Below are 13,182 nucleotides of genomic sequence, written 5' to 3' on the forward strand. Positions count from 1 at the left end.
TCTCCACTAGACCTTTCTGTTTCGGGTTTACTTACATCTGTACTTACATTGTTCAGAATCGCAAACTTCCCCAAAGGTCTTTTTCCCCTCCGGCTTCCCAACAATACTCTATATGGAGTTCTGGATTCGTCCATACGTGCTACATGCCCTGCTCATCTCAAACGTCTGGATTTAATGTTCCTATTTATATCAGGTGAAGAATACATAAGATAAGATAGATTAGATAAGAAAAGAAATTTACATTCACTTCTCTTTCTCTTCGAAATCTTGAACTCTTCTATTCCTTCGTACCTGTCGTCTCGCTTCACTTACCTTTCTTCCCACCATAATCTGAACACACGCTCTCGTCATGAAACAATACTAACAATACCATCCCATCGCACCTCCTCATACTCATCTTCTTTCACAATAGCCCTGCCAAGACTCTGGAATTCGCTACCTGCTAGCATCAGGGACTGTCGAAATAAAATTGAATTCAAACGAAAACTTACTAGGCACTTGGTCAGTAATTGATCACTTGTAAGTAGTTTCTTTAATCTATCACAAAATATTTCAATATTCAGTAATTTCATCACTATACAATTTTGTTATTCTAGATTTAATTTGTAATTCAGTAAATATAAAATATTCTTTGTTTCTCTATGATAAATTATCTAGTTTTAATTATTCAGGTAATCTTTTCGTACTTTGATTTTATTGTAATTGTAAATGTAATACTAACTGTAATATTATTTGTAATTGTAAATGTAAATTTAATACTAATTGTAATTTTATTGTTGATATTGTAGTTGGAATCTCCTGGTAGAGGGGCAGAGAAGGCCTGACGGCCTTATCTCTACCAGGTTAAATAAATAAATACTACTACTAAATAAATAAATACTACTACTACTACAATGCGTGCAGTTCTGCGTTGTGTAACTTTCTCCATTCTCCTGTAACTTCATCCCTCTTAGCCCCAAATATTTTCCTAAGAACCTTATTCTCAAGCACTCTTAATCTCTGTTCCTCTCTCAAAGTGAGAGTTCAAGTTTCACTACTATACAGAACAACCGGTAATATAACTTTTATAAATTCTAATTTTCAGATTTTTTATAGCAGACAAGATGACAAAATTTTCTCAGCCGAATAATATCAGGCATTTCCCATATTTATTCTGCGTTTAATTTCCTCCCGAGTGTCATTTATATTTGTTACTGTTGCTCCAAGATATATTAATTTTTCTACCTTTTTGAAGGATAAATTTCTAATTTTTATATTTTCATTTCATATAATATTCTGGTCACGAGACATAATCATATACTTTGTCTTTTTTGGGATTTACTTCCAAACCTATCGCTTTACTTGCTTCAGTAAAGTTCCCGTGTTTTCCCTAATAGTTTGTGTATTTTCTCCTAATATATTCATGTCACCCGCATAGATAATAAGCTGTAATGCTAATTCAGTACAACAGCAATTGATTACACATTGATTGCTGCACAACAACACGGCATTCTTCATGATAACGATGGAAAATCACACTAGAAACCTGTGTTCATACGCAAGTCTTACGGTTTACTGAGTCTCCGCAGGAGTAAATATGGCCGCCTCGTCGGCATTTGTCGGATCAAAAGAATGCGGTACTCTCCAATATACACTGCTCTGGTGTAGATAAGCTGCGGTGGTTTGCAACTAAAAATTTACATTGTTTTCTCCGTACAACGAAGATCGATATAACGATAAACCCGCATTAAACGATATTTTTCTATAGTCCCGGAAATTTTTCTATATACCTTAAATAACGTTAAATATACAATGCCGTTTAGCAATGAAGCAATTTTAGAAACACCCTGTTATAACGATATATTTTTAACTTCAAGGTTTTTCGTAAATCGGCAGCTTGGTCTTATTTACCCGAGAGTGGGAATTTCTACCAAGGGATGGACGTGTAACCAGCCTTCCTAGCTATTTTCCAGTGTACAGGTGACGAGGTGGGAGTAAGTGGACATGGCGATGGCTTCTGCTAAACGGAAATCAACAAGTTTGGAAACTAAATTGGCTACATTTAAAGATTTGGATGAAGGAATGAAACAGACAGCAATTTCAAAAAAATATGGATTTTCACAATTTACACTCGCTACTTTTTTTTTTTTTTTTTAAGGAAAGAAATTGAAAAAAGTGTTACGAGAGGCAAATTTGTTCCAGCACGAAAACGATTGAAGACGACAGTTTCAGATGATGTGGACAGTGCTATAATAAAATTGTTTACGTGTGAGTGGATGAAGGTGTATCAGCGTTTACGGAGTGTAGTGATGAATGTACAATTGCAGAATTGAAGGATGGGAAGATAAAAGGCAGTGAACATGAAGATTCGACAGATGATGATAGTGATCTAGGAATCAAAAAAGTATCTTATTTAGAACTGCTTGGACACACAGGACAAATTCAGTGTGCTGCAAGTTCTCTTCAATGCGTTACAAAGTAACAACTAATTGCTTTGGAATCTTTAAAGTCGGTATTTATTAAAAGAGGCTATCAAGAGGAAAAAAAATCAGATTTCTTTAAAAAATATATGTATGCAGTAATACTGTACTATATTAAATCTACTTCTGCAGTATGTAACTAGATTTTTGGTGCAATAATTTTCAAATGTTACTGTTAAACCGTCAAACTTATCAATCCTTACACATATAGTTATTGATGCAACAAGTGGACAATCTTTATGATTACGAGTGAATATTTGTCGCACGAACGATAGTGAGTACAACAATTTTCACGAGTGTCATAATAAGATTATCCACGAGTTGGATACAACACTTTATGACATCTTAGCATTATAAATTGTAGGAAAGAAATTATGAAAGAAATTCATTTCGGGATCCAAAGCTGACAAATTGTCTTCATATGTTTGTATCGATTAGTTACGCCTGGCTTTAGGATTGAGTAAAAAGAAATGAATGACCTTGCAGGTTATGTTACAAAGGTTCCTTTATTTTGTTAATACAGTTTTTCTGAACCACAGAACTATTTTATGTGATATTACAAAAGTAATACAAAATTGTTAAAGATTGGAAATAAGTGATACGTTATCTTCTGTCCTGTATTTCATTTTTTTTTACATCGCGCGTACAAGCGATAACTAAAATAGCAACCATTCCGGTAGTACGTCATAGCAAATATGTCATTGCGTTTATCGGCACGCGTGCTATAATAAGCCAATTATGCACGATTTTCGATGTACAATCCCGTCGCTCTTATTACCGGCAGCCAATCACATTGCAGGTCGGCTACATTTAAACGTGTGCGTTTGTCATTCGCTGCTGATGACGTTATGCACTTTCTAAGGCTCGATAAATACTTAATATAATCGCCTGCCATTTGGTTCTTTCGTTGACGTTCGCAGAAAGCACACGAGGACGTTATTTGCTGCTCAATTATTTGCTCAATTACGGTGCGTTTTATTTATTAACATAGGAGCTACGACATATTAATGTTTAAAGGTGCGGCAAATAGATTCCTCGTCTGGTAGCTCGGCAACGAAAGAACAAAAATGGCGAACGATACTACCTACCTAGACTTTATAGAGCCTTCACTTCCTAAGGCGTACGCAAAGAGGAGGAGTCACGCAGGAAATAACAGCGACGCGACTATAGTAACAACCTGTTTATAATGCTAGGATGCATAAATATAAGAGAATAAACGTTGTCGGTCCGAAGGAACCATCTTCAGTTCAAATAGGCAAACCCACAGCATGCAAACCCACATAAATGTGTGTTTTATTATATTTAGTTTCTTTGCATGAGCCGTTCAGAGCAAAAGTGGTGCAAGTGAAAATTGGGTAATGAGGTTTAAAGTAAAAATTCTTTAAAATACAGCGCAAAGTAACAATTAATATGTTCTTCGTGCTATCCACTGACTACTAACAGTTTAAATAAACTGAATATTAATTGCTACTTTGCGCTGTATTTTACAGAATGTTTACTTTAACCCTCATTACCCATTTTGATTATACCACTTCTGTTCTGGACAGCTCACATGTTACCTCCTAGTATTATCCTGTAGGTTAATACTCTGGTTGCACTTTTTCATCCTATGTGATAGATCACAAACCCTCAATATAACAATAATCATGATATAACATTACAATCTGCTAGGGCCCGCAAATATTGTTATGGAGAGGTTTGACTGTATTACTCTATTTAAAAATTGTGGGAATTTTTTTAGTTTCTCTTGTTATTACTCGTATTTCCCGGATTCAACCATGAGAGATAAGGTTGAGTGTTATGGATAATTCAAGAATGTAGGTGAAAACAGAAACAAAATATAAATTTGAACAAGATAGATATTAATTGCGATATTTATTTGATTCTGATAAAAACATAAAAATGAAAACATTTAAGTGTAGAATGTTTGTATATCAATAAAATGCCATGAAGTAAAACGCTGTTTTTATGTAAACTACACATACTTTCTCTCTGTTCATTTGACACAGTAAATAATAAGACATATCGAGAGAGAGGTGCAGACGGCTGTCACACACTGGTTCTGATCCCAGGCGACAGACTTCTACGACACAGGGAGGGATACGAAAGTTGATCCCTCTGTATTACAAATGTCTCAGTTTCGGTGAGGAATATGTTGAAAAATAACTCAACAATTGCTGTATCTCTTCCAATAAATTTTTCCATGAAATTATGTTTTCTTCCTATAAACGGCCCCAGGGAAAATTATTTCTTTACGGCCCTCGTAATTGCGCTCGAGTGGCAAAAACTTGTATAAGCACTAGTTTTGACGTTATTAACATGGTGGAAGAAAAAATGACTTCTTTTATCTGCCCCCATGAGAATGTTTGCTTGTAAGCAGTTCACTTATGTGTATGCTTTTATGGCTTTAAATACAATTTTTATTGTAACTACAGTAAAGTCTCGTTAATGCGAACTAATTGGGACCAAGACATATTCGGATTAACCGAAATATATCCTGTAATGCAATGCATGCTATTCACGAGCGCTCGGAGATGGTGGTGGGAGTACCCTTTTGCTATTTTTAGAACCACAACCAACAGGTTCACTCCGTTACGACAGAAAATGACTGATTTTATGAGCATGAGAGATTTGTAAATTATGTACAGGAAACACTAATTGTTGTAAGTACCCTTGAATGTGCTATCTTCATAATTTTTTTAACTATTGATCAGATTTTTTGTATTCCACAGATAATGGAGAAAAAATGGGAGTATAAGGGTACAGTACATCAGTTATTCACAGATTTCAAAAAGGCATATGACTCGGTTAAGAGGGAAGTATTATATGATATTCTTATTGAACTTGGTATTCCCAAGAAACTAGTTCGATTAATTAAAATGTGTCTCAGTGAAACATACAGCAGAGTCTGTATAGGTCAGTTTCTATCTGATGTTTTTCCAATTCACTGTGGGCTAAAGCAAGGAGATGCACTATCAATTTTACTTTTTAACTTCGCTTTAGAATATGCCATTAGGAGAGTTCAGGATAACAGGCAGGGTTTGGAATTGAACGGGTTACATCAGCTTCCTGTCTATGCGGATGACGTGAATATGTTAGGAGAAAATCCACGAACGATTAGGGAAAACACGGAAATTTTACTTGAAGCAAGTAAAGCGATCGGTTTGGAAGTAAATCCCGAAAAGGCAAAGTATATGATTATGTCTCGTGACCAGAATATTGTACGAAATGGAAATATAAAAATTTGAGATTTATCCTTCGAAGAGGTGGAAAAATTCAAATATCTTGGAGCAACAGTAACAAATATAAATGACACTCGGGAGGAAATTAAACGCAGAATAAATATGGGAAATGCGTGTTATTATTCGGTTGAGAAGCTCTTATCATCCAGTCTGCTGTCCAAAAATCTGAAAGTTAGAATTTATAAAACAGTTATATTACCGGTTGTTCTGTGTGGTTGTGAAACTTGGACTCTCACTCTGAGAGAGGAACATAGGTTAAGGGTGTTTGAGAATAAGGTGCTTAGGAAAATATTTGAGGCTAAGGGGGATGAAGTTACAGGAGAATGGAGAAAGTTACACAACGCAGAACTGCACGTATTGTATTCTTCACCTGACATAATTAGGAACATTAAATCCAGACGTTTGAGATGGGCAGGGCATGTAGCACGTATGGGCGAATCCAGAAATGCATATAGAGTGTTAGTTGGGAGACCGGAGGGAAAAAGACCTTTAGGGATGCCGAGATGTAGATGGGAAGATAATATTAAAATGGATTTGAGGGAGGTGGGATATGATGATAGAGACTGGATTAATCTTGCACGGGATAGGGACCGATGGCGGGCTTATGTGAGGGCGGCAATGAATCTTCGGGTTCCTTAAAAGCCATTTGTAAGTAAGTAAGTAAAAAGAAATTGAGTAAATGTATACATTTTTTCGCTACTTTGTATTATTACAACAAATTTGGTTCTTTCTTAAAATAATTTTGTTCGGATTAACCACATTTTCGAATATCGTAGTTCGGATTAATGAGACTCTACTGTATTCAGTATCATTATTATGCTTGCAATGCCTTAACGTACACTCGCTCTAAGCCTCAAACAATACAGTGACCTGAGACAGCATATGACTCTATCACAGATGTCACTCTGTAAAATGTTTGAGACGAGTTAGAATTTCGTTTGAATGTCTGCTGTGACACTTGTAATAACATAAATCCATCAGAAGAAGAAGAAGAAGAAGAAGAAGAAGAAGATGATGATGATGATGATGATGATAATAGTTTTTAAAGATTCCATTTTTTTAAATTCCTGTAACGACCATGAATCAGCATTACACATTTACTAGTATCGAGATCCTTTGCCTTATGACTGTGATGACTATATTGTTGATATAATGATGATGATTATGTTGATGATGATGATTATGTTGATGATGATGATGATGATGAGGTTGATAAAGATTTAACTTTAGTTGATGCGAGAATTACAGCCCTTTGCAATCTGTAGCTCTTCCAGAGTATCGTAATTCTACCTTTAACGGCAATTCACTTTGATACATTACACAAACAAAACTACTCACAGAAACGTGCTCGACAGAAAATGGTGTGTTTCTGTGCCACGAAGCGAAACCTTGGCTTTATATTAATTTATCTCAGACGCTGCTTAATTTCGCTTGAGGTCAGTAATATTTACACGAATTAAAAACGGAAAAAGATGACATGCTTTGTTGCGCACAATTTTTGTAATAAAAGTTCCTATTACTTTTTCTACATTGATTCAGCAAATAGAAACCAACGAAGCCAATGTAGAAGTAATTTTTTATACTTTTTTTGTGAATGTCAAATGAAACCGTCGTTTCACTGGAAAGGAAATTATTTACTGTGCATTTTATAATTACGTTCTTCCTACAAACACAGCAATTCTGGACCAACAAAAACTCTAGCAAACAAATGAGTTTCCAGCCTGCAAACAAACACGTACATATATAGATCAGAGAAAGAGAGAAATACAAGCCGTTACTCTTTTATACAATATCTGGTTAACTCCTGAATTTTCAGTAATTCTGATATTGGCACCGAACTCATATTTCTGCATGTCGAACTCTGATAATTGTCGCCTATTTGAATCAATCCGGGGTTGCAAAATTTTACCCTTCCTCTACCCATTCGTACGTATCCGTTAGAATGATTCGATTATACACACAAATTAGGCCAATCACTGAACTCATTTGCTGACTGAATGCCAACCAAGTGCAATGTCCCGACATTTTGATCCAAGCATTTAAAGCTACTGGAGAGAGAGAATTCCAACCCTTCTCTTCCATAGCTTTTAGCTGTGTCAGTCCTCCGACCAATATGAAACGAAACCGCTCGACATTGACGGAAGCGAAGGAAGTTCATTCGAATGTCAGACTTAATACATTTCCTTTTACCTTCTATATTAGTTCTATGGATGTGTCCTATAATTTCATTCGGTGAAAAATGTCTTCCGAAGTTGAAGAAAGAATAGGAAGGTCTTTTTAAAAGGAAATGTGATATCGTAATACAATAAAATATCTGAAATGCTAACATTACACCGGAATTCTTAGTGCCTTGTAATAGAAGTCTTAAATTTCAAGTTCAGAGACACAAAGATACAAAACGCGAGTGAGTTTGCATGCTGGGAATGGAAAAAAGTTTTGTCTCTTATTATAATAACAGAGTCAACATTATTGTTAAATTCATTGACCTACGGCCGATATTATTAACAATTTTACAGTAAGATTCCGTGTTGTCATATTTTATATTAAATTAAGTGTAGAGGTCAGTAGTGCTCTCTTCGATGCTACTCTTATCGCATATTAAATAATATCAATTACTTTACAACATCTACAAGATTTCGTATCTCAATACAAAATATTCATGGCATATCGTTACATCTCTTCAACAAACATTACAATAATTATTAACTGAAAATATGAAGTTCTGCTAATAGAATGTGATGAATTGAATGAGAATATAAATGGAAAAAATAGCTCAAATTTATTCCCCAGCCGGAAACCAGCAAATCTGATTATCGACGGGCGCACCCCTAAACGCTGGTTACGGAGACAGCACACTATCGGTAATTCGACAAACCACAAAATGATGATGTAAAATAGGCCTAATGTTAAATAAGAGCAGTTAAAACGGCATTTTTCATCCAAATTATAAAAGATGTTTTGAAACTGTCTGCTCCTTTATTTCAAACACTTCTGGCACTTGTTTAATCTTAATTATGATTAGACACAAACTAAATTAATACCAAATAAATTAAAATAAACATTATTTAAATCTATTATATTCAAATTAAAGTTACATAAAATAAATTATAAATAGTTATTCTATGCTTTATACAAACTAAAATTAGATAAAATTAATGCAAATATAGTAATCACAGTTAAAATGTACTATAATTAATATTAGAGGACAAAAATTCGCTCCGGCGCCGGGGATCGAACCCGAGTCCTTGATTCTAAGTACAAAGTGCTCTAACCATTGAGCTACGCCGAAGTTCAATCCACAGTACCAGATCGAATCCCCCTCCTCCAGTGTTTTTCCCTTTGTGATGCTGTGGATTGAACTTCGGCATAGCTCAATAGTTAGAGCGCTTGGTATGTAGAACCAAGGACCCGGGTTCGATCCCGGCGCTGGAGCGAACTTTTTTCCTCTAATATTGTCATCGTAACGGACGTATTCTGTAGGACCAAAAATTAATCTTAACATAGATGAAATTTACTATAGCCTATACAAACAAAAATAATTTTATTATTATACAAAATAAATGTATATAATTAATCATATTTGCAATGCACTGTATGCAAACTAAAGTCCTAGGAATGAATTATAACATTCATAATTATATTACCGTAGTTAAAATCTACAATACGTATACTGTAGGTCAATATCTTAAATAGAAAATAAACTTTATTATAAACAGACTGAAATTATATGAAATAAGTGAAAATAATCACAATTAAAATCTACTATACACCAGTTAAAATTATGTAAAAAAAATTAAGCAATAAATTATAATTTCAGTTTAAAAATTAACATTTATGTAGAAATGACAATCATAGTTACAATATAAAATATAAAATTAACGTACATGAATAAAATAAGTAGGCTACAATTTACTACATACAAACTAAAATTACATAAGATGAATGAAAATAATGGTAGTTATAATCCACGATATACACGCAATCAAATAATTGGAAACAATCTCATAGTTGGAATTTATAAAAAATTAAATGGAATGAATTACAAAAATCATAGTTAAAATGAACTATATACATAGCAAAAATAAGTCAATTAAATTGAAAAGATCATCGTTACAGTTTCATATTTGTATCCTAGATACCAAAATCACATAACAATAGGGCTATATTATGCAACGAGCCTATAATGGTAGTGATTATCGAGCGTAAGCGAGTTTCATAATTTTCATGAGCGTCTTAATTACCATTATAGGCAAGATGCATACGACTGCTTTTGTTCGATCATAATTAAATGTACAAAAAATAAATTATGGTTTATTTAACGACGCTCGCAACTGCAGAGGTTATATCAACGTCGCCGGTGTGCCGGAATTTTGTCTCGCAGTTCTTTTACATGCCAGTAAATCTACTGACATGAGTCTGCCACATTTAAGCACACTTAAATGCCATCGACCTGGGCAGGGATCGAACCCGCAACCTCGAGCACAGAAGGCAAACGCTATTCCGGCTACGCTATCCAGGCCGACTAATTAAATGTATAAGTTTTAAGTTTTTTTTTTTCAAATATCTCACCTTGTTACTTTACTGATAAATGAAATGGTGACCATGAGTGTATTTTCAGCTTGTTCTAGACTATTGCAACAGATGGCAGGCAGAGATCAAGATTGTCTTTTCAGCGTCTTCGCGACTAGTGCAACAGTTGACAAGCACGAAGCACTTTTGCGTGTACGTCGTATTTACTGATTTTTTTTGCAGGGTTTTGGTTCGACGATTTTAACCTCAAAGCAACACACATTAAAACACAGAAAATGAACTCAATTCATTAGAATATTAAAATTAACATGAACTGAATTTATTTTATTTTAAATACACGTTATTAAATGTTCAGTTTGTACATGCAATTTTGGACTGTTGCTTTCAAGGGTTGCTGAGTGTTGCGCGTACGATATTAATCGATATAGCATATGCTTAGTTGGAATAACATAATTAATAGCAGTACTTTAATGTAGGTCTAGTATGTTATTAATGTAAAATTACGTCATATGTAATTAGCGTATTATTTATTTACTTATTTATTTATTAACTTATTTATTTATTTATTTACTTATTTATTTATTTATTTATTTATTTATTTATTCTGGTGTAGTTAAGGCCATCAGGCCTTCTCTTAGTATGGTAAAGCAAAAATTAACTTAAAATAATCCATGTTAAAACCTACTTTATTCAGAGTAATAATATAATATACGATACATGGAAATAGTTATAGTAACAACTCACTAGAGCCTAAAAACTGAAATTACACGAGCTAAATTAAATTAATTATAGCTAAAGTCTTCTAAAGTAAAATTACATAAAATAAAACATTAATCTATAATCATAGTTACAATACTCTGCGCAATCTTAAATTAGGTCTATGTCAAATAGAAAGTAAGTAAAAGTTACTATAATGAACCGAAGTGATACGAAATTATTATAGTCATTATCTGTTGTACACAAACATTACATAAAATAAATTGTAATTATCACAATTACAACATAGGTCTACCATATGTATAAAATTTATATAAAGGAAATGGAAATAGCCACACTCTTGCAATCTGAGCTATAAAAACTGAAATTGTATAATATAAGGAATTATATACTAAGTTAAAATTCTGTACAAACTAAAACTGTATAAATAAATTACAGCAATCTCTTGTACAATCTGTATGCTGCTTTTCTCATCAAACTCCGTTTTGTTGTTAATATCACCATCACGTATTTCAGTCGATCGTACTTCACTGTCTTGTTAAGCTAAATAAAGCAATCAGTACTCCGATCACGAAGGCTGGTAATATTTCTCAACGCAGATAGACCAACAACAAATGTCGTTCATGATTTAAAGTTATAAATTAACCTTTACGATCTTCGTTATTCTAAAATTAAAACTCTGCGAGTATTCAATTTTCCACTACGGAATATAAAATTAACGCAGAATTTAACTGAGTTCTTTCCTCCCATGCCCGACACCGATTCTGTAGAATGATACTATGTTCATCTGTCTATATACGTCACTCATCCTTCCAAAACATACACGCTCTCGTCTACGGGGAACATTAACTGGAGATTGAAGCCTCAGTCACTGTTGTATAAAATATATTGCATTTGGTTTGTAGCCGGTAGAGCTGATCAGTAACCATGATTCATTGAAGAGAGTCCAAGGGGGTGAGGATACTGCTGGAGCAAGCACAGTAGATCGAGCCATTACATTCTACCGCAATGGTAAATCACTATGGCTACACCTACAGTCGAAGGGGGCCCAGAACGATTTCAAACCATTAGTATAAGGATCGATTGCCAATATCAAACATTTCCGAACTTACGACTGAGTTCGCTTTGCAGTTACAGTTTATGGACTAGCACCACTACTATCCAAACCCTCAGCTCTATATCACGAATCCCACCACAAAACCGTCAGAACAAAATTCGCTTAAATTTACTGGCTTTACTTCTAACCCTGTTCCAACCTCTCGCCTTTATAGCACAATGTTTGCCAATTTTTAGCATTAAAGGCATTAGGGACCTCTTAAAAAGTTTTAATGGAATATGGCCATGGTTAGACTTTGAACTTTTGAAGCATCACATTTCATACTTAAGTTTATCAGTATCAATAAGAGCTCCAAAAAAGAGAGACTATAAGAATTCGAGACATGATTAAATTTGGGCATTTACAAAACCTTATGCGTCTGCTTTCATTTTCGAGCTAGGTGGTATTTTGTGTAGAGCACCTATATATAGTTGGCAGAATCCTCAATTGAAAACTGAACATAAAAAGACTAAGTGCCAATATCTTTGAAAATGAGTTTTTCCAAAATAGAGACTATGTCCTTGGCTCAATCCAATAAGTAAAGAGGATAAGTTCCGTCGTAATTTTATTTAGAATCTAGCTTCTACCATAAATGTGCAAAATGTATGATATTACATTAGACCTACTACTGGGTGAACAGTATAGAGCAGAACAGGTTTCACGGCCTCGCGCGGCCTTGAGCTCCCCACCTCCGCGCGCATAGCCGCCGGCCGTGAACCCTGTTCTGCTCTATACTGTTCACCCAGTAGTTGCACAAGAAGCTCTGTTTTCTAGAGTTTCTCTCTTTGGAACTTACAACCTTTTTATGTTCAGTCTTCATGAATAATATTATTATAGTCAGGCAATTTCAATTGAAATAATTTACATGTGTTTATACACAAAAAAAACCCTGTTTCATTCTTTATAAATTCAGAAAGGTTTCTTTCCACATTTGGACAAAAATGAGTAAATAAAGTTAATTTAAAAACGAACGGTCCACAAAAATATTACTTTCTGGGTTGGGGCTATACAAAGTATATCTTCAGTTTGTCCATGCGTTCGCCGTTACAGACTTCTTTTATATGGTTTGCTTTCATAATAATCTGGTTGCTTGACAAGTGAGTCATGTAGTTTCATTCTCATTATAAAGGTCAAACAC

At 34.4% G+C, this 13,182-nt stretch overlaps 1 protein-coding gene and 1 non-coding gene across 7 annotated transcripts in view; both read right to left on the reverse strand.

The window, feature by feature from the left end:
• Positions 1-13,182, reverse strand: part of LOC138692622 (zinc finger protein 541) — a 1,853,746-nt gene that overhangs the window by 762,565 nt on the left and 1,077,999 nt on the right. The window lies entirely within an intron of this gene.
• TRNAL-UAG (transfer RNA leucine (anticodon UAG)) lies at positions 8,918-8,990 on the reverse strand. The gene has a single exon. It is a non-coding gene; the product is annotated as a tRNA-Leu (tRNA).

Source organism: Periplaneta americana, chromosome 17 (assembly GCF_040183065.1).
Source record: "Periplaneta americana isolate PAMFEO1 chromosome 17, P.americana_PAMFEO1_priV1, whole genome shotgun sequence".
Classification (NCBI taxonomy): domain Eukaryota; kingdom Metazoa; phylum Arthropoda; class Insecta; order Blattodea; family Blattidae; genus Periplaneta; species Periplaneta americana.